At 42.6% G+C, this 27,899-nt stretch overlaps 1 long non-coding RNA gene across 1 annotated transcript; it reads right to left on the bottom strand.

The window, feature by feature from the left end:
• Positions 1 to 661: 661 nt before the first annotated feature.
• LOC133374753 (uncharacterized) lies at positions 662 to 27,822 on the bottom strand. Its single transcript, XR_009759967.1, has 4 exons — positions 27,563 to 27,822; positions 14,180 to 14,676; positions 7,672 to 8,178; positions 662 to 1,525 (listed from the first exon to the last, which is right to left on the bottom strand). It is a non-coding gene; the product is annotated as an uncharacterized LOC133374753 (long non-coding RNA).
• Positions 27,823 to 27,899: the final 77 nt, after the last annotated feature.

Here is a 27,899-nt window from a genome sequence, read left to right on the forward strand (position 1 = left end):
GTCAGAACACCATGGTTTTGCCTCATTAATTTGAAATCATGATGAAAATGATACATTTAAGATGTTTGAACTGTTTTTATAAAAAAGAACAAAAAACATTATGCATTGCACTCTGTTTATTGGATAGATTTTTTAAAAAATAAAAAATTGAGCAGCTCTGTCACACACACCATAACACATTCTTTGCTCTGTTGAATCATCTTTGATGCTTTGTGAGACATTCCTACTTGCACGATGTTCCAGATGAAATTGGATTCTATACTAGAACAGAATGTCAAACCACATTGATCCGTTGAGCGCCACCTTACAGAATACTAGTGGGAATCTCTTTCTAGAAATGGTGATGCCTTGATCCAATTTCAACAACAGTCCTGAGAGATTCCTTGACAATGAGGGGAAATAATTTGACAAAACTCAGCTCAGGTCTTAATATCTGAGGAGGGAGAGTTCAACCCAGATGTTTAATTCTTTTGAAGAGGATGCTGGAATTGGACTTTGGGACCTTACACTATGATCAGACACTATGACTTTACTATTTTAGTGTTGAACTCTCAACACTCTCTTTCCTAAAATCACTTCTATCTCGAGCAATTCTCACCCAACCGGAATCGAAACCTGATTGCCCCAAAGGAGTAAAACACAGGAGGACCACAACAGATCATTTTGATGCAGATAGATGAGGTTTATTGCAGGGGGAAGAGGAGTTCACAAAAGCATTTCTATGATGAGCAGCTTCAACAGGTGAACAATACATTTTGTGCAGAAGAGTGAAATGACAGATGAATGAGGAGTAAAATGAGACAAGGCATAGGTACACAGTGAAAAAACAGATCTTCTCAGGAAAGCGGAAGCACCATAAACCTTGCAGACCTGAGAAATATTCAGAGATCCATCAAAGAATGATAAGTGAATTTGGGATCCCTTGCATTTTGGTCAAAGTGTCTTCAGGTTGCCTTGAAAGAAAGGAAGAAAAAAGGTCCATAACTAAGAGAATTGGAGGGAAACCTAAATGAAGCTTTGAGCAGGCAGTTGTAGGTGTCAGAGGTGATGAGCAATCATAGATCCAGTCTACTCTTGTTTATCTGGATGGGGAGGCTCAACATTTCTGGCACAAACACCCATACAATCATCAGCTGTGAATCCATTTTGTGCAATTCGGGTACCATTTCATTCCATTCCTGTGATGATCATGTTCCCATTCAATGAAGGGGTCAGCTCATCCTGCACAGCTGTCACTAGAGGAGATGTGAGCTTGTGCTCGGATTGTAAAGAAATGAGTTTGGTTGCATCAGCGGTTGGAAATGAATTTCAGATAAAGCGTAAGGAAAGCTAAGGCCTGAGAACCCTTCACATTTCTGGGCAGGGTTGTTGCACAGGAGGAATGGGGGTCTGATAGCATCCAAAATCGCTTTGGGGATTCCAATAGACACGCGATGAACAAAAACAGGAATAGGACGGACTATTATCCGTGGCTGTGAATCCATCACTCCAAAGTTGATAGATGACGTTCCAGTCCAGAAAGCAGCTGGGGGGAGAGGGAATGGAATCATTTAGTCTGGTGAATGTTGCTGTGCACTTGAATACTAGTTTACTCATTTAAACAGGTAAAGGTAGGCAAGCCTAGTCATCTGCAGGACCCTAACTCTTTCTTCCTTCTGGAATACAAACAGAAGAACCCAAACAGGAGGTCTCTTGCCACACTTCTAAAAATTCCTGTTTTTTTTAACAGCAGAAACAACTTCTGCAAATACACCACTCTTTTACCATCAAAGCTTTTCCTTTGCTTGTTGTTTGGAAGATGCAAACTGGACTGCCCTGTGCACGCATAAGGGAAGCTTGCATATCGCTTGCAAATCGATAAAATTTATTACAGTCATAGACCAAACAAGAACATTAAGATATGTATGAAACCAATATTTATCACTAAAACATCACTTTAAAAACCAAGTATTTTCCTTTCCACTTTTCCTATAAGACTTAAAATGATGCTTGACATTTCAGCAAAGTAGGAATTTATCAGACGATAAATCACCACGAGGAGCATCAGTTTCTCCAAAATATTTTACAGAACAGACAACATCAGCAGAGTATAATAATATTACATTCAATTAGTAGAAAGCGACTGAGAATCTCGCGCAAGTTAAGCAGACACCAAAATCTTCCTGACACGGATAGCGGCAGCACAGAAACGAGCTCCCTTAGCTGTCACAAAAGAGACATGATCGGACAAAAGATAACCCACAGCGAAGCTTTCATCACTAGGAGGAATTCTCTGCACAATTGGTGTAATTAGAATGGCCCGAAGATCATGATAAAAAGGGCAGTGTAACACATGACAAACCGACTCCACTGCATCATTGCCACATGGGCATATCCGTTCATCATATTTCATCTTTTTGAATCTGCCCTCCAAGAGTGTCGATGGTAGCACATTCAATTTTGCAAGGGTAAACACCCTCCTAAACCTTGGGACAGTCAAATTAAACCAATGATGAGCCAGAGCAAATAACCTTGTGTTAAACCTAAGGTCTGGGTATGTTTCCGTCCTGGTTAAATGGGCTTGTAATTCTATGTCATAAATTCTTTGGAAAATGAGGGATTTTGCTTTGGAGAAACCCAATGTCAAAATCATAGGTGGAGAGAACCCTAAAGATAGTGACTTGCTTGTTAGGGACTTTTTCCATTTTGAGCAAAAAGCATCAGTTAACGTTAATGGGGCCAAACCTACCGGGACAAACAACCATTTTAGCCATAATTTAAATTTAAGCAACCAAATGTGGGCCTCGATCGTAATGAGACCTGCTTCTAGGCGCAATATGGAGTTAGGGACACAGGATGGAGTACCGAGAATTGATCTCAAAAGTTTTGTCTGAACTACCTCCAAAGGTGCGTAGTCATTATAAGTACCCATTTGGGCACCATATAATAGCTGGGCGATTACTTTGGCCGCAAAAATCTGAATGGCGGAAGGAACATACTGTACTCCTTTCTTATAATAAAAGGAAAGAAGCCCCTTAGTGGTTCTGTGAGTGTTGGCAGTAGCATTGTTTACTTGGGGGTGCCAGGATCCTGAGGAATGAAATATCATCCCAAGATATCTAAAGGATTTAACCTGCTCTGTAGGATGATCGGTGATATGCCAACGGTGTTTTAATCTTCTTCTGGAAAAGACCACAACTTTCGATTTGTTATGGTTAATTTCCAGGAGCTCATTCTTGCAGTAACTAGCAAGGGCATTCATTAATCGTCTCAACCCCACAGGGGTCAACCAGAGGAGAAGAAGATCATCAGCATATAGGAGAATAGATGTAGGCCTCTTGGATAAACTGGGAGAATGATTTCCTATAGATGACAGAGTTTTAACCAAGGAGTTGATATATAGATTAAACAGCCTGGGAGCCAAAATGCATCCCTGTTTAACACCTTTGAATGTGGGAATGGCCTTGGATAGATGACCAGCGCTATTGCATCTAATTCGTAAATAGGTGGATTCATATAGACAACTTATTAGAGCAAGCAGGTGTCTGTCTATATTAGTAGACTCTAGCTTTTCCCAAGTTTATATCTAGGTGTCATATTGAAGGCTGCCTTAAAATCGATAAATGCTGTATAAAGAGCTCCTCCAGGGGGCGTTGAATATTTTTCTATCAGATGGGATAAGACAAGACCGTGATCCATTGTGGAGCGACCAGCTCTAAAGCCCTCCTGTTCTTCCTCAAGAATATTTTCTTGTTCCATCCAAGTTTGAAGTTTGTCACTTAAGTGGCTGGCATAATATTTAACAGACTGATCGGTCTGTAATTGGCCGGATCAGATCTAGAACCTTTTTTGAAGATTGGAATAATTATTGCCAAGCCCCAGTCATCTGGAATGACAATGTCAGAGTCAATACGTGTGAATAGGGTAACTACAACCGGCGCCCACCAGTCAACATTAGCTTTGAAAAGCTCTGGTGGAATATTATCCAAACCAGGTGCTTTTCCTGATTTCAATTTAGCAATTAGATCGACTATTTCTTTAGAGGGGACAGGAGGCCATTCAGGGAAATCGTGACCCTGGGACTTGATTGGCTGATAATATATCTGTTCTCTTCAATAGATTTTGGTGAAGTGGTCTTCCCAGGTAGCCACTGATATATGATAATCCAAGTTAGGCATGGAACTAGGCTAACCCTTTGTGACTAATTTCCAAAAGGTAGATGAATCCTTTACTCTGGATGCTTTTAACAGACATTGCCAGTCTTCTTTTTGTGACAGAGCTTTTTTGACTTTAACTGTTCATAATGTTTTTTCTCCTCCATCCATTGTAAAAATAGTGGAGGGGAATTGGTGTCTCTATAAGCTCTATACTTTGCAATAAGGAGTTTCTTCTGAGCTATACAATCATGTTCGAACCAAGATTTGCAAATATTCCTAGACTGACAGTGAAATCCTACCTATGCCTACTCAGAAGCAAACCTCATTGAGTTGAATGGAGCTTGCTCTAGGTAGGGATGCCCATTGCTAAGAATGCACTTGATGCCACTGGATCAGGTCACACACCCAGGTTGAATCAAAGGAATCACACTGTTCCAGTGATCAGCATGGTCTTCCGTTTTCTCGGTGAGTCACACCAAATACGTGAGTCGAATCTCAAAATACCCTAGTTTTCTCGTTTGCCTCTTCCCAAATTCAGTTTCAAATACCAAAATCCCAAGCAAATATGCTCCAGAGGCACAGAGTACCTTCACACCCTCTTCTCACAAAGCATTTATGTAAAGACAACTTACCAACAGCAGGAAAAGATGACCCCCAAAAATCGTGGGACGCCAAAAGACACTGGTGGAAATAGCTGAAATGGTGAGAGCATTTATACTGTTTCCTGACTTCCATATGGTGAGTCATCACTGTTCTTATAAAACATTCGGATCATTAAGGTATTAAAAACTTAAGAGCACATGGTAGATCCAGCCCAAGACAAGATTGGGGCAGGATACAGCATCAACCTGTCTGTTGTAATTAACAACCTAAATGATAGTAATTTAAGTGGAAAATGTGACATTCTTTTCTTTGATGATATGCCATTGTTGGTGTACCATTTCAAGATGCTGAATGGCACTCTGAAGCACTTTAGCTATATAGTTTCATGAAAAGTAAATGTGCATCTAGAAAGACCATAAAATGCCAACTCGGGATGTCGATATCAGGACGTTGCCAGGAGGCTGTTGCTATCCGTAACCGAGAGGGAGAGTGGCACTGTGCCATCACTGAACTTCCACCACGTCTGAATCTCTCAGTTAGCAGCAGTGGCTCCATGTAGGAAGCCAAGTGAGCAATGCCACAAAGTGCTACTGGATTTAAGTCTTCCCCATCCAATGGAGACCTCCAACAAATCTTGTGCAGAGATGGAGGTGTAGTCCTGGAAATTTGGTAGTACTGTTTCATACAGAGAGATGCAAGGATCTGCCAGTTTTGTTTCCCTCCATTTCTCATTTTTCCAGTCTTAAATTCACTTCTCCAGGTTTCTACAGTAACAAAAGTTCCCAAACATTTTCCCGTGAATTTCTCCACTTGAGACAAATGTACACAATTTTGCAAGAGATTCCCTTCACACAATGCATATTTGCATGTTATTTTCTTGCATGTATTCATTTTGATCACAGTTTCCCTTCACATAATCGGTATTCGTAAAACACTGGTTGGTTAGACTGCATAGAAAAGAACACAGAGAAGTGGGGATTTTGAAATATGGCCGTGTTTCAGTTCTCATATCATTTTGGAAAATGTGAATTTGATAAATTCAGCATTAAAGGTGAATTGAATTTCTCAGTTTCTCAGCCATCACTAGTCCTGCTCACTTTAGTCTGGTCCTTTCCCTTTGTCTCTGCTCAAAACATTTTGGATCACAAGGACTCTAAAAACTAAGGAAGAGAAGGCTTCCAATTTCCCCCTTTTTCCCCCTTCCGCTAATTGGCAAGTTACAGGAACCCTGTCCCATCATGCATCTAGCATGACTTCTTCAATAATCTCCTGTATGTCCCCACCTTCCCTCCAATACCGGAGGGAACCAGTGAATACCAACCGGTGAAATTGATATATCCAAAATCCATGATTGTATGAGAAATGGACAAATAAAACCATCCTCATCCTCATCATCAACAACAAAACAACCTAGATCAGATTAAAACCCAAGGTACCAATGAAGATCTTGTTCTAACGGCATCTGGTAAAAATTTTGCAGATATTTCCGGCACCCTCTGGTCTTGGTCTGCACAAGTAAAACTACATCGAAGTTAGTTGAAGGCCCTGGGAAGGATAATGTTACGGCACGTGGAATTGGGAGCCTGAGTGTGTGAACTTGCCACCCACATGGCCCATGAAACACACCTCTTTGAGAGGAGGGGGATCTTTTGCTAGGGATAGAAACAAGCGCTTTGCCCTGAAATGTGACTAAATGGTCCGTATATAACCCCAAAATACAGGTCCAAACCAGACTAAAGCAAAGCTTTCATTGAGAAAAAGAGAAGGATAGCATTACAAGATTACTTGTGTGAGTGGCAGCATTAATCATTAATATATATATATTATATATTATGTATTTTAATTGTATTTTATGTATTTTAATTAATTTTAACATTTTTGTGACTTCCTGGGGAAAAAAGTGGAAAAAAAGAAAGAAAAAAGAGAATATTGGAGAACTGTTGCTGGAAGTAACTTACAGGAAATACAGGAATGAGCCTTTTTCGGGAACATGGGGAGTAATAGCATCAGACCGAAATAACAAATGGCGGAGAATATTTGGCAACTAGAGTTTGGAAACTGTGTGTGTGTTTTGCCAAGCAACATTTGCAAAAATGGTTCTGTTAGGGGAAAGTGCGCAAATAAATAAATATATCAGTCGAAACTACATATGAATTCCTGCTGGGAGGAAGGGCGGGATATCAATAAAAAATATAAAAATAAAAAAATAAATTAATTAAAATTAGGAGAAATTTGCACTAACATACAGGGGAATTTCCATGAGGACTTTTGTTTTTTTTTTTAAGGAAAATTGCTGCAAAAATGTTGAGAACTAAATGTAAGGTTGGAAAAATGAGAAACTCAGAGGACCAAAACTGACAGCATTTTCAATCCCTCTATATATGAAAAATCTCAGAATGTTTCCAGAAAACGGCTTCTCAGAATTATTGCCTCAGCACAAGTTTGAACATCTTCGTGCGCTGGCTGAGCATCCATACCCTAGAACATCTCTGAATTCCACCACCACCTACATGGTATAAGGTCCTGCCTTAGGTTTCTGAAAGAGGAACCACAGCACCACCACTGCGCATACAATGTTATACTCGCCCTATGTTAACAGAAACTCTGTATTTTGCATGCAGACAATCAGTTTGCATTTGTCCATGATTTTTGTCAGCGAATGGGGAGAATTCCAGTTCATCTAAATGGTCTCAAGTCACCTGGTCCCAAGCTGTGTAGGGCTTTGCACACCAGCACCAGCACCTTGTTTGTTATTCCTTCATGTATCCTGGCAACTACAACATAAAACCATTGAATCCTTGACCTGTGAATCTTTCAAATATTTTCAATTTCATTTGCAGATGACCTTCCTGTCCTCTAAGAATCAGCAGAATAATATGAATCTCTCTACAAAAGAGATTCCCACAGGGGGAGTGTATATACATACACTTACCTAGAGTAGGAAGAGCAGATATTCCGGAGACAAGAGTTGGTGAATGACACTGTTAAGAAGACCTTCTGGGGCAGTGACTTTTATATGTTTTCTTTCAGACCTTCGACAGCTTGATCCACCCTCCGAAAGTGCAAACTTTGCACGCATCCGGCTTAGATCATACTAATTAGCGTAATTAGCGTAATCACAGCCCAGGTCTCTGGGAGTCCCATAGATTGGGTTCCAAGAACATTCCGTTTGATTTTGAACTAAGAGATAAGTACGTTTTGTCTTCTATTTCATTTTGGGCGTCTTGGCGTTCTCGTCAATTGCCTTTGAGCATCATTCGTGTGGTCCTTCCTGCTTCAGAGCCATAACAACTGCTGGATGACCGCAAAGTTTCGTGTGGAGTGTGTGGCGTTTGCCAACTCAGCCCTCTCCTGGTCCATGTTTCTGCAGACTGCAGATATACTTGGCGTCTCCTTAAGGCGCTCCTCTTATGGTTTATCACCACAGCAATCTAAGGGGCTAACAAAGCAAGAGTTCTAATTAAATTGCGCCTCTATGACATGGAACAACAAAGCAATTTGGCTGCTATAAGAAAATTCTGCCCATAGTGTCACAGTTTTCTGCTCAGTCATCTGAATTCACTGGCACCCTATTTACAAAAACTAATAATTCTTAGATATAGAAGAGCTTTTCCTAGAGCAAGATTGAATATACTACCGTCAGCCATAGTAAAAGGGCATTTTAAAAGAATTCCACTGCAAAATTCTGTATGCCTATGTGGAGATGGTAGTGTTGAAACAGGAGCCCATGTAATGCTATTCTGCTCTTCCTAGAAAGATTTGAGAAGTGAGCTGATTACTCCATTGTTGTCATCTTTCCCAGGGCCTTCAACTAACTTGTATGTGTGTTTTTGTGTTGCAGACCAAGAGCAGAGGTGTCAGAAGTGCCTGCAAAATGTTTAGCGGATGCCATTAGAATGACATCTACAAAGGTACCTTGAGTTTTAATCTGATATGGGTTTTTTGGGTTTTTAGTTGATGGTTTTTGGATATATCAGTTGCTTGTGGCTAATGCAGATAAAGGATCTGAACTTGGTGTCTCTTGTTCAGGGGTAGTGAAGGCACTGGCACTAGCTGGCAATAGAGCAAAGAAAGCATGGGGCTTATCCAATTCGCCACATGGCATATTGGAGGGAAGGTGGGGATGTACAGGAGATTATTGCTGAAGTCATCCTAGATATTTTCTTTCTTTCTTTCCAATGAATTGTGTATCTGTCAGACGTCAATGGGCAACCAGTTCCTGAAGGCAGTTTTCTCAACTTAGGGCTGAACAAATGGCACACTGAGTTCAGGTTCACAGGCACTACATCTGTGGAAACAGATGTTGGCTGTTTCTTTTAATGGATGACATTGAACAAAGTGAAGCTTGATCCACATAGGGTAGGAGTCCTAGTGAACTAGAGGTTGTTTTCAGATCCACTTAGGACAGAGGTAGGTGACCTGGGCTGTTCAGATGATGTTGAACCCCAGTTCTCATGATTCTCAACCATCATGCATGGGTAATGGTCAGGGATGATGGGAATTATACCCTGCAACATCAGGAGTACCAAGGATTCCTCCCCCCACTTTAGGATTTTCTAGCACTCATTTTACACAAACCAGAGTTGGCATATTAAGGTCTTCCTAGATGCACATTTACTTTTTATGTAACTATGTAACTAAAGTGCTTTGGAAGGTCATTCAGCATCTTGAAATTGTACACCAACAATGGCATATCTTCAAAGAAAAGAATGTCACATTTTCCAATTAAGATAGTCACCTTTAGGTTATTAATTACAGCAGACAGGTTGATGCAGTATCTTGACCCAATCTCATCATGGGCTGGATTTACTATGTGCTCTTAAGATTTTAATACCTTAATGATCTGAATGTTTGCCCAGAAGAGTGCTGACTCAATATTTGGAAGTTGGGAAACCATATAAATGCTCTCACCATTTCAGTCGTTTGCACTAGTATCTTTTGGCTTCCCTCGATTTCTGGGGCTCACCTTTTCCTGCTGTTGGTAAGTTGTCTTTACATAAATGCTTTCTGAGAAGAGGGTGTGAAGGCACTCTGGAGTATATTTGCTTGGGATTTTGGTATTTGAAATTGAATGTGGGAAGAGGCAAATGAGAAAAGTAGGGTATTTTCAGATTCATCTCACAGACTTGGTGTGACTAGCCGAGAAAATGATGATCACTGGAACAGTGGGATGAGTTTGTTTTAGCCTGGGTGGGTGACCTAATTCAGTGGCATCAATTTCATTATTAGCAATGGGCACCCCTACTTAGATCAAGCTCCATTCAACTCAATGAGGTTTGCTTCTGAGTAGACATAGGTAGTCTAGGAATATTTGCAAGGGATATGCAAGCTTCCCTTATGCGGGCACAAGGCGGTCCAGATTGCATCTTCCAAACAACAAGCAAAGGAAAATCTTTGATGGTAAAAGAGTGGTGTATTAGGAGGCTGTTTCTGCTCTACAAAAAAAAAGGGGGGGTTCCTGGAAGTGGGGCAAGAGCAACTCTGTTTGGGTTCTTTTGTTTGTATTCCAGAAAGAAGATAGTGTTAGGGTCCTCCAGCTGGCTAGGCTTGCCTACCTTTACCCGTGCTCTTCTCTACCGAACTTCCTCCAATTGCAAACTGTTATACTCAGGGAAGCTGACCTGCCTCTCCTTCCTTTGTCTTCTTCATTAACTGTCCAAGCAGAGAGGAGACATCTTTGACTTTGCTCTCTCTCCTGAGCCATGAGGGCAATACCCAAGTTTGGGCATTGGGCCTCCAACTTAGTTAGTTAGTTAGAACTACGTATGCTTTTCCTATCTACTCTGTATTTCTATAAATAAAGTAGCTTTTCTTATTGTGCTAAGTCTTAAGTCTGAGTGCTGTAAATGCAGGGTAAAAGTCTGCTACTTTCATAAATACACAAACGGGCACACACGCAGCTCAGACCACTGAGGATCTCTGCATATATTTATTTATTTATTTGTTTATTAAATTTATTAGTCGCCCATCTGGCTGGTTGTCCAGCCACTCTGGGCGACGTACAAGATAAAAACAATACATTAAAACGTTAAAATTTAAAACCATAACAGTAAAAACCTAACCCACCCCAAAAGCCTGCCTGAAGAGCCTGGTCTTCAAGGCCCGGCGGAAGTTCAAGCATAACTGAAACCTGGGTGGGCGATCAGGGAGGAGTTGCTCTTTCCCGGCTCTGCCCACCTGGGTATACGGTTCAGCATCATGGTAGAACCGAAGGACGGGGAGGCGGGGTTGCTGTGGTCTATAGGAGTTCTTTCTCACTCACCAAGCACCCTGTCCAGGTGTCGACTGGTTTGGAGTGTCTCCACCTTGTGCTGGGTCAGAGAGACAGACTGGGAATTTTGTTGGTGTACCGCCCACCCTGCTGCCCAACAAATTCCCTAACTGAGCTGACAGAGGTAGTCTCGGAGGTATTGCTGCGGTCCCCTAGACTATTGGTACTGGGGGACTTCAACATCCATGCTGAGACTGCTCTATCTGGGGCGGCTCAGGACTTCATGGTCTCCATGACAACCATGGGGCTGTCTCAGGTTGTTACTGGCCCAACGCATGTGTCAGGACATACTCTTGATTTGATCTTCACCACTGGGCATGGAGATGGTGATCTGGTGGTTGGGGGTTTTTCATCTACCCCATTGTCATGGACAGATCACCGCTTGCTGAAGTTTAGGCTCACAGCGACCCTTTCCCTCTGCAAGGGTGGGGGACCTATTAAATTGGTCCGCCCCCGGAGACTAATGGATCCTGAGGGTTTCCAAAGGGCTCTGGGGGATTTCCCGACTGAGAAGACTGGCGCTCCTGTCGAAGCCCTGGTCGGATTGTGGAATACGGAGATGACCCGGGCGGTTGACATGATCGCTCCCATGCGCCCCCTCCTATGTAGAGCTCATACAGCTCCATGGTATACCCCGGAGCTGAGAGTGATGAAGCAAGAGAGGAGGAGGCTTGAGTGCAGATGGAGGCGAACTCCTGACGAATGCAATTATGCCTTGGTGAGTGCCTCTTCTAAGCGGTATATAGTAGCGGTGAGGGCAGCAAAAAAGAGATATTTTGCTGCCACAATTAAGGCATCTCTCTCCCGCCCGGCGCAGCTCTTTAAAATCGTATGAGGGCTTTTACATTCTGGCCCTCGGGACATCATAGATTCATCTGTAGCCCGCTGTGATGAGTTTGTGAGGCACTTCCAGGATAAGATCGCATGCATTCGCTGGGACTTAGACTCCAATATTATGGCAGTGGGATCTAATGAAGCATCCAGAACACGGTCTTGTCCTTGCTTTTCTTATTCTGATAAGTCAAAATTACATATGAGTTCCTGCTGGGAGGAAGGGCAGGATATCAATCAAATAATAAATAAATAAATAAATAAATTAAAATGTGCCCATTAGGAGAAATTTGCACTAATATACTGGAGAATTTCCATGAGGACTTTTTTTTTTTAAGAAATGGAAAATTGCTGCAAAAATGTTGAGAACTAAATGTAAGGTTGGAAAAATGAGAAACTCAGAGGACCAAAACTTAACGCTTTTCTGAGCAAAGGAACCCTAACACTGCACAACATGCCAAACGACTGAGCGTCAGAAATGAAAATGTTGTAAACATCCCTTCCCCTCAAAAAAAAGTAGGGCATGAGGGCAAAAGGTGGTAGGAGAGTGCGGGGGAGGGCTAAGGCACTGTCTTGTTTTAATAATGTGAAACCCTAACACACTCTACATTCAAAAATGTTGACTTTGATTGAGAATTTCAGTGTATATTTTATATTCTTTGGAAAGCATTTAGAGGGATTTCCCTCCTTCGTATCATTCATTACTACCAAATTTCCAGGAGTACACCTCCATCTCTGCAAAGATTTGTGGGAGGTCTCCATTGGATGGGGAAGACTTAAATCCAGTAGCACTTTGTGGCATTGCTCACTTGGCTTCCTACATGGAGCCACTGCTGCTAACTGAGAGATTCAGACGTGGTGGAAGTTCAGTGATGGCACAGTGCCACTCTCCCTCTCGGTTACGGATAGCAACAGCCTCCTGGCAACGTCCTGATATCGACATCCCGAGTTGGCATTTTATGGTCTTTCTAGATGCACATTTACTTTTCATGAAACTATATAGCTAAAGTGCTTCAGAGTGTCATTCAGCATCTTGAAATGGTACACCAACAATGGCATATCTTCAAAGAAAAGAATGTCACATTTTCCAATTAAATACTATAATTTAGGTTGTTAATTACAGCAGACAGGTTGATGCTGTATCCTGCCCCAATCTTTTCATGGGCTGGATTTACAATGTGCGCTGAAAATTTTAATGATCCGGATGTTTTCTAAGAGCAGTGCTAACGCAATATATGGAAGTCGGGAAACAGTATCAATGCTCTCACCATTTCAGCTATTTCCACCAGTGTCTTTTGGCTTGCAGAAGTTTTTGGGGCTCATCTTTTCCTGCTGTTGGGAAGTTGTCTTTACATAAATGCTTTGTGAGAAGAAGGTGTGAAGGTACTCTGTGCCTCTGGAGCATATTTGCTTAGGATTTTGGTATTTGAAACTGAATTTGGGAAGAGGCAAACGAGAAAACTAGGGTATTTTGAGATTCGATTCACATATTTGGTGTGACCCACCGAGAAAACGGAAGAACATGCTGATCACTGGAACAGTGTGATTCCTTTGATTCAACCTGTGCGTGTGACCTGATCCAGTGGCATCAAGTCCATTCTTAGCAATGGGCATCACTACTTAGATCAAGCTCCGTTCAACTCAATGAGGTTTGCTTCTGAGTAGGCATAGGTAGCATTACACTGTCAGTCTAGGAATATCTGCAAGGGATATGCAAGCTTCCCTCATGCAGGCACTAGGCGGTCCAGATTGCATCTTCCAAACAACAAGCAAAGGAAAATCTTTGATGGTAAAAGAGTGGTGTATTAGGAGGCTGTTTCTGCTCTACAAAAAAAAAGGGGGGGTTCCTGGAAGTGGGGCAAGAGCAACTCTGTTTGGGTTCTTTTGTTTGTATTCCAGAAAGAAGATAGTGTTAGGGTCCTCCAGCTGGCTAGGCTTGCCTACCTTTACCCGTGCTCTTCTCTACCGAACTTCCTCCAATTGCAAACTGTTATACTCAGGGAAGCTGACCTGCCTCTCCTTCCTTTGTCTTCTTCATTAACTGTCCAAGCAGAGAGGAGACATCTTTGACTTTGCTCTCTCTCCTGAGCCATGAGGGCAATACCCAAGTTTGGGCATTGGGCCTCCAACTTAGTTAGTTAGTTAGAACTACGTATGCTTTTCCTATCTACTCTGTATTTCTATAAATAAAGTAGCTTTTCTTATTGTGCTAAGTCTTAAGTCTGAGTGCTGTAAATGCAGGGTAAAAGTCTGCTACTTTCATAAATACACAAACGGGCACACACGCAGCTCAGACCACTGAGATTCCCACAGGGGGAATGTATATACATACACTTACCTAGAGTAGGAAGAGCAGATATTCCGGAGACAAGAGTTGGTGAATGACACTGTTAAGAAGACCTTCTGGGGCAGTGACTTTTATATGTTTTCTTTCAGACCATCGACAGCTTGATCCACCCTCCGAAAGTGCAAACTTTGCACGCATCCGGCTTAGATCATACTAATTAGCATCTCAGGAACCACAGCCCAGGCCGCTGGGAGTCCCATAGACTGGATTACAAGAACATCCCCTTTCATTTTGAACTAAGAGATAAGTACATTTTGTCTTCTATTTCATTTTGGGCGTCTTGGTATTCTCGTTAATTACTTTTGAGCATCAGTCATGTTGTCCTTGCTACTTCAGAGCCATAACAACCGATGGATGACCGCAAAGTTTCGCGTGGTGGGTGTGGTGTTTGCCAACTCAGCCCTTTCCTGGTCCATGTTTCTGCAGAGTGCAGATATGCTTGGCGTCTCCTTAAGGCGCTGGTCTTATCACCGCAGCAATCTAAGCGGCTAACAAAGCAAGAGTTCTAATTAAACTGTGCCTCTATGACATTGAACAACAAAGCAATTTGGCTGCTACAAGAAAATTCTGCCCATAGTGCAACAGTTTTCCGCTCAGTCATCTGAATTCACTGGCACCCTATTTACAAAATCTAATAATTGTTAAATATAGAAGAGCTTTTCCTAGAGCAAGATTGAATATACTACCGTCAGCCATAGTAAAAGGGCATTTTAAAAGAATTCCACTGCAAAATTCTGTATGCCTATGTGGAGATGGTAGTGTTGAAACAGGAGCCCATGTAATGCTATTCTGCTCTTCCTAGAAAGATTTGAGAAGTCAGCTGATTACTCCATTGTTGTCATCTTTCCCAGGGCCTTCAACTAACTTGTATGTTTGTTTTTGTGTTGCAGACCAAGAGCAGAGGTGTCAGAAGTGCCTGCAAAATGTTTAGCAGAAGCCATTAGAATGACATCTAGAATGGTACCTTGAGTTTTAATCTGATGTAGGATTTTTGGGTTTTTAGTTGATGGTTTTTGGATATATCAGTGGCTTGTGGCTAATGCAGATAAAGGATTTGAACTTGGTGTCTCTTGTTCAGGGGTAGCTAAGGCACTGGCACTAGCTGGCATTAGAGCAAATAAGAAAAAAAGAGGGGGAACCCCAGAATGTCAAAAAAGGGAAAGTCCAAATTTATATTTTTTTCTCTATTGATTTCTATAAAAGAGAATAAATTTCTTTCAAATACCCAACGTGTTTCAGCCCTACACAAGGGCTTTCATCAGGGGATTTAAGTTGTTAAAGTACTTTATTCAATAGAGTTTTCTATCTCACTTTTGCTGTGAATGGCATCAATGTCTTTATCAATGTCTTTATCTACGAATGTCCACACCTCGTATTTTTTGATTGGCATTAGAGCAAAGACAGCAGGGGGCTTATCCAATTCGCCACATGGCATATTGGAGGGAAGGTGGGGATGTACAGGAGATTATTGCCAAAGTCATCCTAGATACAGGATGGCATGGGGTTCCTGTAACTTTTCAATTAGCGTGAGGGGGGAAATTGGGGAAATTGGAAGCCTTCTCTTCCTTTATTTTTGAGAGTCATTTTGATCCAAAATGTTTTGAGCAGAGAGACAAAGGGAAAGGACCAGACTAAGGGGAACAGGACTAGGGTTCAGTTTCACAGACAAGGTATCAGTGGAATTTCAGAAGAAGGGTGTGCTTGATGAGATCAACTATGAAATACTTTGACTCAGGAGAAGCCTGGACATGTAGCAGATGTAGGTCCTTCCTAGGGATTGACTCTTGGAAGGCAGCTTTAGGAGACAGCTGTGATGCCATCTGTGTTTGGGTTTTGGAGGTGTTGCAAGGATCCATCTTGCCTCAAATGCTATTCAGTGTCTCCATGAAGCCCCTTTGTTTCTCTTTTAATATGTTGTACAAATTGCTGCATTTGTGGAGAAAAGCATACTAAAGAGCAAGCAAAAAGGAACCATCTGCTCTAAGCTTGGTCATGATTCATATAAAATAAAAAATAATATTATAGCTCTGATAGGAATTAAGTAATTCTGTGGATAATGTATAGGAGTCTAAATATTTGCAAATACCAGAGAGCCATACAGCAATAACAAGTCCAATACATAAGCAAAATGAAAGGGATTTCCCAAATGCAATCAGGTGCTGCCCATGAGTGAACTGATCCTTCATAGGAACCTGTAGGTATAATGAAGTTTTTTTCCCCCTTTCCAATGAATTGTGTATCTGTCAGACTTCAATGGGCAACCATTGGGAAGGAACAGGCTGAAGCTCAATCCTGATAAAACCGAGGTGCTACTTGTGGGTGACAGGGGAAGGTTGGGTGTTGTTGACCTGAAGCTTAATGGGGTGAGACTTCCCCTGAAAGATCAGGTCCGCAGCCTCGGGGTTGTTCTTGATTCCAAGCTGTCCATGGAGGCTCAGATTTCGGCAGTGAGCCGGGCAGCTTGGTATCAACTACACCTCATACGGAGACTACAACCCTACCTCCCAATTCATCAGCTCCTACTGGTAGTACATGCCCTGGTCACCTCTCGATTAGACTACTGCAATGCGCTCTACGTGGGGTTACCCTTGAAAACAGTCCAGAAACTACAACTGGTGCAGAATGCGGCAGATAGTTTGCTTACAAACAGCCGCCACCGTGATCACATCACGCCAGTGTTATTTCATCTACATTGGCTTCCAGTTGTTTTCCAGGGCCAATTCAAGGTGTTGGTGTTAACCTTTAAATCCCTATACGGTCTCGGCCCAGTTTACCTGAAGGAGCACCTCCAGTACCAGCAATTAAGCCGCCCGACTAGATCAGCCACACAGGGCCTTCTCTCAGTCCCACCAATGAAAACAGCTAGGTTGGTGGGGACTAGAGAGAGGGCATTCTCAGTGGCGGCCCCCACTCTCTGGAACTCCCTCCCGTTCGATCTCCGCCATGCCCCTTCCCTGGATACATTTCGCTGAGCCTTAAAAACCTGGCTCTTTGGACAGGCCTTTGGGATCCCCGGGGTGGGCTAATTTTTCTATGATTGTTTTAAATTGTTTATTGATTGCCCTACATTGTTCTATACTGCTGCTATTTAAAATGGTTATGGTTGACTGCATTGTATTTTATTCTGTATTTATATTGTATTTTATCAATTTCAATGTGTACGTCGCCTAGAGTGGCTTTGGCCAGTTAGGCGACAGAAAAATTAAATTTTACTTACTTACTTACTTACAACCAGTTCCTCAAGGCAGTTGCCTCCACTTAGGGCTGAACAAATGGCACACTGAGTTCAGGTTCACAGGCACTAGATCTGTGGAAACAGATGTTGGCTGTTTCTTTTAATGGATGACATTGAACAAAGTGAAGCTTGATCCACATAGGGCAGGAGTCCGAGTGAACTAGAGGTTGTTTTCAGATCCACTTAGGACAGAGGTAGGTGACCTGGGCTGTTTGGATGATGTTGAACCCCAGTCCTCATGATTCTCAACCATCATGCATGGGCAATGGTCAGGGATGATGAAAATTATACCCAGCAACATCAGGAGTACCAAGGATTCCTCCCCCCCACTTTAGGATTTTCTAGCACTCATTTTACACAAACCAGAGTTGGCATATTAAGATCTTCCTAGATGCACATTTACTTTTTATGTAACTGTATAACAAAAGTGCTTTGGAATGTCATTCAGCATCTTGAAATGGTACACCAACAATGGCATATCTTCAAAGAAAAGAATGTCACATTTTCCAATTAAGATAGTCACCTTTAGGTTATTAATTACAGCAGACAGGTTGATGCAGTATCTTGACCCAATCTCATCATGGGCTGGATTTACTATGTGCTCTTAAGATTTTAATACCTTGATGATCTGAATGTTTGCCCAGAAGAGTGCTGAGTCAATATTTGGAAGTTGGGAAACCATATAAATCCTCTCACCATTTCATTCATTTCCACCAGTATCTTTTGGCTTCCCTCGATTTCTGGGGATCACCTTTTCCTGCTGTTGGTAACTTATCTTAAGAAAATCATTTCTAAGAAGAGAGTGTGAAGGCACTCTGGACTATATTTGCTTGGGAGTTTGGTATTTGAAACTGAATTTGGGAAGAGGCAAATGAGAAAAGTAGGGTATTTTCAGATTCATCTCACAGACTTGGTGTGACTAGCCGAGAAAATGATGATCACTGGAACAGTGGGATAAGTTTGTTTTAGCCTGGGTGGGTGACCTCATTCAGTGGCATCAATTTCATTATTAGCAATGGGCACCCCTACTTAGATCAAGCTCCATTCAACTCAATGAGGTTTGCTTCTGAGTAGACATAGGTAGTCTAGGAATATTTGCAAGGGATATGCAAGCTTCCCTTATGCGGGCACACGGCAGTCCAGATTGCATCTTCCAAACAATAAGCAAAGGAAAATCTTTGATGGAAAAAGAGTGGTGTATTAGGAGGCTGTTTCTGCTCTACAAAAAAAAAAAAAAAGAAGTTCCTGGAAGTGGGGCAAGAGCAACTCCTGTTTGGGTTCTTTTGTTTGTATTCCAGAAAGAAGATAGTGTTAGGGTCCTCCAGCTGGCTAGGCTTGCCTACCTTTACCCATGCTCTTCTCTACCGAACTTCCTTCCATTGTAAACTGATATACTCAGGGAAGCTGACCTGCCCCTCCTTCCTTTGTCTTCTTCTTCAACTGTCCAGGCAGAGAGGAGACATCTTTGACTTTGCTCTCTCTCCTGAGCCATGAGGGCAATAGCCAGGTTTGGGCATTGGGCCTCCATCTTAGTTAGTTAGAACTAGGTATGCTTTTCCTATCTACTCTGTATTTCTATAAATAAAGTAGCTTTTCTTATTGTGATAAGTCTGAGTGCTCTAAATGCAGGGTAAAAGTCTGCTACTTTCATAAATACACAAATGGGCACAGATGCAGCTCAGACCACTGAGGATCTCTGCATATATATACACATTTCCATCACAGAGTCAACCAAAAATACAGGAGGCATTTTGAAAGGAACCTGGCATGGAGAGGCAGCCCTAATCTCTCTGCTAAAGCAAGACATGCTTTGAGACCCTTGCCTCAGGGCTCTTTAGGGATTAGCATTTGCTGACACAATTGAGCTGTTTGTTCTTCATCATCACTACCCAACATTCCCGCATCCTCCCCTGTCTGTTGGAGTCCCCATATCAATTTTGGATGTTGGGAGATCCCCATTCCTCCTGAGCAGAAACCCTGACCAGAGATATGGAGGGTTCTCAGCCCCTAGCTTTCCTCGTCATTTATCTGAAATTCATTTGCCAGCGCTGATGCAACCAAACTCATTTCTTTACAATCCCGGAACAAGCTCACATCTCCCCTGGTGACAGGCCCTTTGCCGCATGCAGGATGAGCTGGCCCCTTCATTGAATGGGAACATGATCATCACAGGAATGGAACAAAATGGCACTCGAATTGCACAAAATGTATTCACAGCAGATGATTGTATGGGTCAAACAAACAAGAGCAGACTGGATCCATGATTGCTCATCACCTCTGACACTCGTACCTATACCTGCCTGCTCAAAGCTTCCTTTAGGTTTCCCTCCAATTCTCTTAGATATGGAGTTTTTTCTTCCTTTCTTTCAAGGCAACCTGAAGGCACTTTGATCAACATTCAAGGGATCCCAAATTCACTGCTCATTCTTTGATGCATCTCTGACTATTCCTCAGGCCTGCAAGATTTATGATGCTTCCACTTTGCTGAGAAGCTGTCATTCTCTGTGTACTTATGCCTTCTCTCATTTTACTCCTCATTCATCTGTCATCTCACTCTTCTGCACAAAATGTATTGTCCACCTTTCTGAAGCTGCTCAACATGGAAAGGCTTCCCTGCACTCCTCTTCCCCCTATAATAAACCTCATCTATCTGCATCCAAATGATCTGTTGTGGTCCTCTTATGTTTTAGCAGAGCTTGGAAGTAAATAGTTACAAATAACGAGTTACTTGTAATTTATTACTTTTTTGAATAACGAGTTGGTAACATCATTACATTTTGCTGGTAATAGAATGACTAGTAACTTCATTACTTTTGAGCTGTAACGTTTCCAGAGTTAACTTTGGGTGTTATTTGGGTGGGAGCAGTGGAAGTCTTCTGCTTCTCTAATTTGTGGATAAAAGCTTGTGCTTCAAATTGAGCTTCTGTGCAGCATCACTCTTCCCTCGTGCTCTATGGATGCTTAGGAGGCAACAAGGGAGAGCAAAACAGGTGGAGAAAACAATTGTTTTAAAATGGACAGGTGTGGAGGGAGAAAAGAGCTGGAGGGCAAGGAGGCAACAGAGAAATAGACACGAAGAACTGGCTGCGGAGATGAGAGATGACGATGACGACTTGTGTGTGTGTGTGTGTGTGTTTGTGTGTGTGTGGTGAGCAAAGCTCAAGATGGCTTCTACACTTTGATTTCAAGTGAATTACCTTTCCACTTATAAAAGTTTTTTTTTTTAGGTTGGGCTTGATGCACAAGAGAATGCAGCATTGGCTTAGTGTTTCTTGAGCCCATTTCTCTTGGAGGCTTATGGGGTGCCACAGGGCACTATACTGCCTCAAACACTATTTTACATCTATAGGAAGCTGGGAGATATCGTTAGGAGATTTGGAGGAAGATATGAGGAATGGGCCATAGCTCAGTAGAAAAGCATGGAGAAAGTGCCATGTGCAACCCCTGGCATCTCCAGGTTGGGCTGGGAGAGACCCCTGCATGAATCCCTGGAGAACTGCTGGTGCTCAGTATAGATGCACCAATGTGTCTGGCTCAGTATAAGACATTTTTCTATCTTCCTAAGTCTGGCCACTGTGAGCCAATCACATAAAGCTAAAAAAAAAAAAAAAAACCAGCCAGGGCCAAGAGAAACATGCCCAACAACTCCTACTTATATATATATATATATATATATATATATATTATAAGAATATATATATATATAGCAAAGCCCTCACTGCCCAAGGGTGAGAGTGGGTCCATAAGTGACTGTGGAGGCCAATTCTGGATCCACACAGCCTCCCACAGTGAGGACATAGGTTTCCAGATGGCAGATGGTTGCAATAAGGATTTGTTTGATGTGCATTCCACTTAGCTTTTTTGTCCTGTTCGCCCTGCATTTGTGATTCTTTGAAGTCCACAGCACCTTTGATAATAGGCGGCCTCCATTTGGGCCGTTCATGGGCCAAGACTTCCCAGTTCTCAATGCTCATGTTACTTTTTTTAGATTTGCTTTAAGAATGTCTTTAAACCTCTTTTGCTGTCCACCAATATTCCATTTTCCATCCTTAAGTTGGGAGTAAAAGTAGCTGCTTTGGAAGACGGTGATCAGGTATTCAAACATCATGGCCAGTCCAGTGAAGTTGATGTTGAAGGAACAATCAGGGAGAGCTACCCATTGCTGGCAAACTCTGAACATCTTGCGAGAGCCATCAGCAGGCCTCCTGCTGTAGCATTTCGCCAGCCTCCTAATTTATGCAGACTGTTAGTGAGAGCTGTGCTTAAGCCACCTATCACCAATCCTGGGTCTCATCCATGTCACTCCAAACGCTGTATCACCTATGTGTACCTCAGGGCGACAGCTACTTTTACAAGTACTAGGACAGGCAGGACCTATTACATCAAACAGAACATCACCTGCAGGTCCTGCAATATAATTTATCTCATTGAATGCAAAAGACCAGGATGTCATATCCAATAGGTAGGAAAAACCACAACTGACCTATGCACATGCTTCAGAAACCACAAATCGGCAATCTTAATGAAAAAAGTGGAGCAACCAGTTGCAAAACATTTCAACACTGAGGGTCACAGCCTGTTGGACTTTTCTATAACAGCGATAGAAATGCCAACAGATGCAGCAGCATTGACTAAAAGGGAGAACGTTTGCATTTATTCTCTGGACACATTGGCTCCATTGAACTCAATGGGGTTTGCTTCTGAGTAGGCATAGATAGGATTTCACTGTCAGTCTTGGGAAATTTGCAAGTGATGTGCAAGTTTCTCTGATGTGGGTGCAGGCGGTCCCTTTTACATCTTCCAAACAACAAGCAAAGGAAAATCTTTGATGGTAAAAGAGTGGCGTATCTGCAGAAACTGTTTCTCTTCTTCAAAAAAAGAGGAGTTGTTAGAAGTGGGGCAAGAGCACCTCCTGTTCGGGTTCTTTCATTTGTATTCCAGAAGGAACATAGATTTGGGGTCCTCCAGATGGCTAGGCTTGAGTACACTTACCTATGCTCTTTACCTGCTTAAATAGGTAAACTAGTATTCAAGTGCACAGCAACATTCACCAGCCTAAATGATTCCACTCCTTCTCCCCCCAGATTCTTTCTGGAATAGAATGTCATCTATCAACTTCGGAGAGATGGAAGTGCTCCTGTTACTGCCATGGCTACAGCCCATTCCTATTCCTATCCCTTAATCTAATTCTCCTGTCTACACACCACACCGGCATCCTCCCCTGTCTGATGGAGTCCCCATATCAATTTTGGAAGTTGGCACATACCCATTCCTCCTGAGAAACAACCTTGCCCAGAGATATGGAGGGTTCTCCAGCCCAAGCTTTCCTCGTCCTTTATCTGAAATTCATTTCCCACCACTGATACAACCAAACTCATTACTTTTCTATCCCAGAAGAAGCTCACATCTCCTCTGGAGCATGTGCAGGATGAGCTGGCCTCTTCATAGAATGGGAACATGATCACAGGAATGGTACAAAATGGCACTTGAATTACACAAAATGGATTCACAGCTGATGATTGTCTGGGTTTGATGCCAGAAGTGTTGAGCCTCCCCATCCAGACAAACAAGAGCAGACTGGATCTGTGATTGCTCATCACCTCGGACACTCATACCTACATCTGCCTGCTCAAGGCTCCTTCCAGGTTTCCCTCCAATTCTCTTAAATATGGAGCTTTTTTCTTCCTTTCTTTCAAAGCAACCTGAACACATTCACCAAAATTCAAGGGATCCCAAATTCATTTATCATTCTTTGATGGATCTCTGAATATTCCTCAGGTCTGCATGGTTTATGGTGCTTCCACTTTGCTGAGAAGATCTGTTTTTGCCACCACACCAAAGAAGACTCGTGACACAGTTATGGGATAATGTTATATTTATTTAAAATATAACAATTGTATTAAATCCAATTGCTGCCAAATACCAAATTAAAGCAACCTCGGGCAGGTGAGGATACCTATCTGAGAGGGATTTATCCCTCCTGTTTACTGGGCATGTCAGTCTCTTCAGACCATGACTCCCTAGCAAAGTATGTGGGTCAACTTATCCCTCCTGATATCTAAGCATGAGGTCTGGCAATGACTCCTGCTCTGTCTGATATTGCAACTGTGTTGGCCCTTGCGAATGAGCAAGTCCTGGCACAATTGCTTCTGTTTTCTTTTCAGTGGCCGAAGCCAGCTGTGTCAATGATGGATATATAGGAGCATACGGATGTGGAGCTAGCTTACTGCCAATACTATTTAAAGCTTCCCCGCATATTTGCAAACTCTGTCGTTCTTTCCTTTGCAAAGCTTCGTCATCCCATACAGAATAGTAGTCCAATTGGCCTGGTTTATTTTGTTCCAAGTACAGCCTAAGTGGTATTAGCCGTCCAAAATCAAAGGAACCGTCTCCTGCCCACTGCTGTTCTGGAAGGAGATTAAATGCTCAGGGAGACCGGGAGATGAGATATGAAATTGAGGAAGCATCCAAACTAGGAAATGTGGTAGTAATGGGTGACTTCAACTACCCGGACATAGACTGGCTGCATATGTGTTCCAGTCATGACAAAGAAGCAAAGTTTCTAGATATTCTAAATGACTATTCCCTAGACCAGTTGGTCATGGAACCGACCAGAGGGACGGCAACCCTGGACTTAATCCTCAGTGGGGACCGGGACCTGGTGCGAGATGTAAGTGTTGTTGAACCGATTGGGAGCAGTGACCACAGTGCTATTAAATTAAACATACATGTAACTGGCCAATTGCCAAGAAAATCCAACACGGTCACATTTGACTTCAAAAGAGGAAACTTCACAAAAATGAGGGGATTGGTAAAAAGAAAGCTGAAAAACAAAGTCCAGAGGGTCACATCACTCGAAAATGCTTGGAAGTTGTTTAAAAACACTATATTAGAAGCTCAACTGGAGTGCATACCGCAGACCAGAAAAGGTACCGCCAGGGCCAAGAAGATGCCAGCATGGTTAACGAGCAAAGTCAAGGAAGCTCTTAGAGGCAAAAAGTCTTCCTTCAAAAAATGGAAGTCTTGTCCAAATGAAGAAAATATAAAAGAACACAAACTCTGGCAAAAGAAATGCAAGAAGACAATAAGGGATGCTAAAAAAGAATTTGAGGAGCACATTGCTAAGAACATAAAAACCAAGAACAAAAAATTCTATAAATATATTCAAAGCAGGAGACCATCTAGGGAGACAATTGGACCCTTGGATGATAAGGGAGTCAAAGGTGTACTAAAGAACGATAAGGAGATTGCAGAGAAGCTAAATGAATTCTTTGCATCTGTCTTCACAGTGGAAGATATAGGGCAGATCCCTGAACCTGAACTAACATTTGCAGGAAGGGATTCTGAGGAACTGAGACAAATAGTGGTAAGGAGAGAGGAAGTTCTAAGCTTAATGGACAATATAAAAACTGACAAATCACCGGGCCCGGATGGCATCCACCCGAGAGTTCTCAAAGAACTCAAAGGTGAAATTGCTGATCTGCTAACTAAAATATGTAACTTGTCCCTTGGGTCCTCCTCCGTGCCTGAGGACTGGAAAGTGGCAAATGTAACGCCAATCTTCAAAAAGGGATCCAGAGGGGATCCCGGAAATTACAGGCCAGTTAGCTAAACTTCTGTCCCTGGAAAACTGGTAGGAAGTATGATTAAAGCTAGATTAACTAAGCACATAGAAGAACAAGCCTTGCTGAAGCAGAGCCAGCATGGCTTCTGCAAGGGAAAGTCCTGTCTCAGTAACCTATTAGAATTCTTTGAGAGTGTCAACAAGCATATAGATAGAGGTGATCCAGTGGACACAGTGTACTTAGACTTTCAAAAAGCGTTTGACAAGGTACCTCACCAAAGGCTTCTGAGGAAGCTTAGCAGTCATGGAATAAGAGGAGAGGTCCTCTTGTGGATAAGGAATTGGTTAAGAAGCAGAAAGCAGAGAGTAGGAATCAACGGACAGTTCTCCCAATGGAGGGCTGTAGAAAGTGGAGTCCCTCAAGGATCGGTATTGGGACCTGTACTTTTCAACTTGTTCATTAATGACCTAGAATTAGGAGTGAGCAGTGAAGTGGCCAAGTTTGCTGACGACACTAAATTGTTCAGGGTTGTTAAAACAAAAAGGGATTGCGAAGAGCTCCAAAAAGACCTCTCCAAACTGAGTGAATGGGCGGAAAAATGGCAAATGCAATTCAATATAAACAAGTGTAAAATTTTGCATATTGGAGCAAAAAATCTGAATTTCACATATACGCTCATGGGGTCTGAACTGGCGGTGACCGACCAGGAGAGAGACCTCGGGGTTGTAGTGGACAGCACGATGAAAATGTCGACCCAGTGTGCGGCAGCTGTGAAAAAGGCAAATTCCATGCTAGTGATAATTAGGAAAGGTATTGAAAATAAAACAGCCGATATCATAATGCCGTTGTATAAATCTATGGTGCGGCCGCATTTGGAATACTGTGTACAGTTCTGGTTGCCTCATCTCAAAAAGGATATTCTAGAGTTGGAAAAGGTTCAGAAGAGGGCAACCAGAATGATCAAGGGGATGGAGCGACTCCCTTACGAGGAAAGGTTGCAGCATTTGGGGCTTTTTAGTTTAGAGAAAAGGCGGGTCAGAGGAGACATGATAGAAGTGTATAAAATTATGCATGGCCTTGAGAAAGTGGATAGAGAAAAGTTCTTCTCCCTCTCTCATAATACTAGAACTCGTGGACATTCAAAGAAGCTGAATGTTGGAAGATTCAGGACAGACAAAAGGAAGTACTTTACTCAGCGCATAGTTAAACTATGGAATTTGCTCCCACAAGATGCAGTAATGGCCACCAGCTTGGACGGCTTTAAAAGAATAGACAAATTCATGGAGGACAGGGCTATCAATGGCTACTAGCCATGATGGCTGTGCTCTGCCACCCTAGTCAGAGGCAGCATGCTTCTGAAAACCAGTTGCCGGAAGCCTCAGGAGGGGAGAGTGTTCTTGCACTCGGGTCCTGCTCGCGGGCTTCCCCCAGGCACCTGGTTGGCCGCTGTGAGAACAGGATGCTGGACTAGATGGGCCACTGGCCTGATCCAGCAGGCTCTTCTTAAGTAAACAATGGCCATCTTTTTTGGCACAACCAGATGAGCTGTCCCAATCTCAACGCAGCCGACAACTTTTCTTTCCCTTTTTGTCCAAATTTTTCTACAATTTGGCCCAATGGACTGTTAGGGTCAATTTTACTTGGTTTTGGTCCCATATCAAAATTCTCTACTTCACACACTCTATGGGGAGGGGAAATAATCAAACACTCCGTCTCTCTGCTTTCTTTCACTAATATGTTCTATTCAGAGAGAGACTTACAAGCACACATCACTCAGAAGGTAAAGCTTATTGAGGAAGTCCAGTGCAGAATGGGGTTTCTTAGTCTATCGGCACATAAGTCACACAAATGAAGTCATGACAAAGGCATAGTTGACTTTTACCCACAATCAGATCTGGCTCATGGCCCCGTTAGTTTCTCGGGGTGAAAAAGGGAGGGAAGGTTTCATACAAACATTTCAAACATACCCACTATAGTGTTATACTTTAACTGTTTTTAGGATGCTGCAGGCTTACTCCTACTCTTATGTCCAGGAAATTCTTAAAACAATTTCCATGGTGCCACCAAACCTCTGGTGGGCTTACTTGGAGTGGCCAATCATGGCCAGCTTACCCCTCACTTTTAATAGAGTACTCTCTTTTGCTGCCTTTTGCAGGCTTTACAAATGTTATTACTTTTTCACACTATTTTGGACCTTTCAAGCATACACAACATGCACTCGTTACTCAGAAGACCGGTCCGAGGACCCCCTTCTTGGAAAGCAGCCAACCTGGGTGTGGCATTTCCTGCGGGGGTTAACAGTCACAAGACCTCGCCCTGCAGATGGCTCGTCTTCCAGGTATCACTCACCTTTTGCACATTCACGGTCCACACATATACCCTCACAAAAACCCAACCTAACACTACGTTCCACCTCCAGCGCTGGCACTATGCTAATCAAAGAAACAACTCGGCCCTAGAATAAGGGCTGCATGAAATTTAGTAACAGGCCTTTTGCCATTCCCCACCCCACCCAGAGAAAGCAAAGAAGGGAGAGACGGCTAAGGGGGAATTTACAACATTGGCTCCCCTTACCTTTTTAGTCGGCGTGCCTCCGTTCCTCCGTCCTAGGCCTCCTTGGGCAGGAGTTGGGAATGTCCCAGAACCTCGGTGGAACCTCCAATTGTTGCAGGAGCCCAACTGGGCATGCCCCTGCTTAGTTCAATACTTTGAGGTCCTCTACACCAACACTCTCAAGACACAGAATTGATGCTTTGAGTAGATAGCTTTATTTCAAGCAGCTGCTTGGGAGGTTGTCCAGAGACACAATTCTCAAACACAAGCTCTCCGACATGAGTTTTAGACCCACTTTTATACTTTTTCAAAATTGCATGATTACACAATTATCACATGATAATACATACCAATATGT

This window comes from Rhineura floridana, chromosome 22 (assembly GCF_030035675.1).
Source record: "Rhineura floridana isolate rRhiFlo1 chromosome 22, rRhiFlo1.hap2, whole genome shotgun sequence".
NCBI lineage: Eukaryota > Metazoa > Chordata > Lepidosauria > Squamata > Rhineuridae > Rhineura > Rhineura floridana.